Source organism: Sinocyclocheilus grahami, unplaced genomic scaffold (assembly GCF_001515645.1).
Source record: "Sinocyclocheilus grahami isolate Dianchi unplaced genomic scaffold, SAMN03320097.WGS_v1.1 scaffold1326.1, whole genome shotgun sequence".
NCBI classification, from domain to species: domain Eukaryota; kingdom Metazoa; phylum Chordata; class Actinopteri; order Cypriniformes; family Cyprinidae; genus Sinocyclocheilus; species Sinocyclocheilus grahami.
This window is the reverse complement of record NW_015506505.1, coordinates 230,664-234,216: the sequence shown is the minus strand read 5'-3', so window position 1 is coordinate 234,216 and position 3,553 is coordinate 230,664. Positions and strand designations below refer to the sequence as shown.

Here is a 3,553-nt window from a genome sequence, read left to right as displayed (position 1 = left end):
CCTGCCTCCCTCCCTCTCTCCCTCCATCCTTCTGTCATCCCAGTTTCACCATTGCCACCACTGCTTCCTGTCAGCCCCTCTGCTCACCCTCAGCCTACCATCTGTGTGCTGGATTAGCCACGGATCTGCCACTCTCCATCGGCGTCATGGCTGGAGGATACCTTGTCTCCGCCTCCAGCCTCTGAGTCCTGGACTCCGCCTTTGCCCTTCAAACCAGCGGCTCCACCATGGCTCCTAGCTCCCTCCTCTCCACCAGTCCATGCGGGGGTAGGCTCCGCCCTGCCTTTGTCTTCGACAGGAATAGCTGGAATCTACGACTTCAGATTTAAGCTACAGATGAGGCCTACACCAAATAATTCAGTTTTTTGTATCAGCTTCGTAAATAAATACTTTTGAGTTTTATCTTCACCTCCCGAGTCTTTCTGGTAGTACTAGCAGTTATTTCCTTTTTTTTTTTTTTTTTAACAGTCTGTTTATTGAGATGTAACAATATATAACAGTAATACAACAATATTGTAGTTACATCTTTTTTTACATATGAAAGCTGTCACAATTATGGCCCGTCAGTCCACCAGCTCCGCCGGGCTCCCTCATCCCTCCGGCTCCGCCTTGGTCTGTCGTCGACCATCCGCCACCTTGGGACTCCACTCCTCCAGCTGTGCATCGTCCCTCCATCCCTCTGGCTCTGTCAGGCTCCTCCTTCTCTCCGGCTCCACCTCGGTCTTCTGTCGCTCTGGCTCCACCATGGCCTTCCAGATCCCCGCCTCAGTCACCGGCGCCATCTGCTCCGTTTTGGCCCTCCGGATCCTCGGTGTCGTCCTGGCTCATTGGCTCTCCGTCTCTGCCTCGGGCTCCTCCTCCACCTGCTCCGTCGCCATAGGTCGGCCCCCTGTAGTCGTCAGCCCTTCCTCCACCATGGCTTCTCCCTCTGTCGGCTCCACCATGGGCCGCCATCATGGCTCCTCCTCCTGCTCCGTTTCCCTTCTGTCGTCACCCTGGCTCCTCCCTCCGTCTGTTCCTCCATGGATCCTTCTGTCTCCTCCGTGGCTCCTTCCTCCACATGATCCGCCCTGATCCCTTCTGCCTCCTAAATGGCTCCTCCCTCCGTCATCACCACCCTGGAATCTGTTGTTTGTCCTCCTCCCGGTCATTCGGCCACCTCCTGAACCTCCTCCAGTATGTGTCTGCCTGCCTTCCTGCCAGCCGTTTTCCATCCCACATTCACTCCTTTGTCCTCCTCCTAAGTCCCCCTCCGTCCCATTCCTTTTTCTCCATGGCGTGAGGTCGCGCCTTCTGGGAGGGGGGGCGAACTGTCACAGTTATGGACTATTGTGTTTTTTTTCATTTGATCCCTCGTGTTGCATTGACCTAGTTTCTGTCTCCCCTTGATTGTGTCAGGTTGTTCAGGTTTGTCAGGTCGTCATCATCAATTATCCTTCCCATATAAGTTGTATTCAGTTCAGTGTTTCTTTGTCCGGTCTTACGTTTGTATTGGTGTGTGTCAGCCCCACATCTCTGTGGATTATCTTCTTCCTGGATATTATTAAACCACTTGTTGAATTTATCATCGTCTGCGTGTGCCTGTCTCGACACAACCGTGACAAAAGCAAGGAGAAAAAAAGAAAAAAGAAAAGAACAACGAGAAAAAAAGGGGGAAGTTATTTCCAAATTACTATAAATATTGTACAACATAAAAGGTATGGCATAATCTACTCCCACACCATTTCTATATACAAACTGTAAAGGGTCTTGAAAAACTAACACTTGTGTATTCAAATGACTTGAGAATAATCCTTTCAAAACAATTCATTACATGTGATGTCAAAGCTATGGGTCTCAAATTGTTTAAACCCCGACCAACACTACATGTTTTGGAATAGGAACAAGACATGATGTCTTCCACATTAGAAGTATTTTTGATAAAGACAAGGACAAAGAAAAAATCGAATGAAAAACGCACAACTATCAGCACAAATATTCAGGGTACGCGGGTGAATACCATCAGGTCTCCTGTATCATATAATATTACAAAGATACAATCTGATTGTATAGCTTTTATCATGCTCTTAGCCAAACAACTAATATTGCTGAAGTGGAGGGATCAGAGGCCTCCAACTCCAACACAATGGATTCGTGAAGTTGGAAAAAATCAAACATTCTATAATAGGTTAATCTAACCAGTTTAATGTAAGTTTAATGTACGTTTTTAAGTTTGGGGCCCTTTTAAGCAATATGTCACGGAATATGTTTTATTGCCGGACGTAGACTGAATCTTAGTTCTTAGCATTTTTTTTTCAGTTAAAATTTATTTTACTATACTAATAGTGCACTTTAAGTTGATCTTGTCTTATGTTCTGCTTTGTTTTCTTCTTTGTAGCATTGTCCTAAAACTCATAAAGTTGAAAATAAACAATCACACAAGCTGCAATGACTGCCAAACGTGCTTTATTGCACAAAGCATAATATTGTCTTTTGCAGTATTTATTACACTGTACAATAAATATTCAAAGGTGTCTACACAGTGGGATTAAAGAGCGGATCCTCACTGATGACCTGTTTGAGGAGTCCGTTTTGGATGTTGGACTGCGCAGGGCACTCAGGGGACATGGTGTCAGGGAAGGGATGGATGGTGGGTTCCCTTTGTCCTGGTATCTGGGGATCTGGGTGGAACGGGAGGTTGGAAGGCTGCTCTGGTCCTGCAGCAGGCTTGTCAGGGAAGGATGGAAGGGTCATGGTCTTATCCATGGGAGGAAGGACATTGACCAAGCCATCAGGGCGCCTCACTGTGGTTTGATTTGCATGATCGTGGTGGTAGTGGTGATGCTCATGCTCATGCTCATGGAGATGTCTGTGTTTGTGCTCGTGGTCCGGGACCAGCTCATGGTCGTGTTCATGGGTCTCCCCCTTTTTGGGACCGTACTGGTGGTGATGGTGCTCCCAGTCATCCTGACCATGCTCATGGGCTTTGGCATGATGGGCATGAGCGTGGTCATGATCATGAGAGTGGATGTGTCCGTGGCCCTTGCCATGTTCATGTGTGTGGTGGTGGCCTGAAATGTGTTCATGGTCGTGTTTGTGTGCATGGGGTTTGGTGTGGTCATGGCCATGGTCATGTCCAGCAGACGAGCCAGCTGTGCTGCTATGTCTGTGATCCAGTTCACCTCCGATCAAGTGTTTTTTCTTCTCCTCTTCAGCAGCCTGAAAACAACAATAAATTACAATCTAAATAAGAATATGCCATAAAGTATTAAAGAATAACTTTGATGATTTTCAGCTAGCTTTGTTAATGTTACAATGTCAGTAGTATATGTAATTAGCAATGTGAACTCTTGCCCCATGTTACCTGCACTAAGATATGCTGATGACTTTGACAGCTCAGAAACTTTTGTGAAAACTGGAGATTGTACAATCACATTTTTCTATCACAACCTTACTCTCAGACAGTCGAGATAAGTGGATTATGGATGTTTTCCTTATATATATATATATATATATATATATATATATATATATATATATATATATATATATATATATATATATATATATATAT

The 3,553-nt window shown here is 45.4% G+C and overlaps 1 pseudogene; it reads right to left on the bottom strand.

The window, feature by feature from the left end:
- Window positions 1-2,485: 2,485 nt before the first annotated feature.
- Window positions 2,486-3,553, bottom strand: part of LOC107569246 (antihemorrhagic factor cHLP-B-like) — a 2,692-nt pseudogene continuing 1,624 nt past the window's right edge.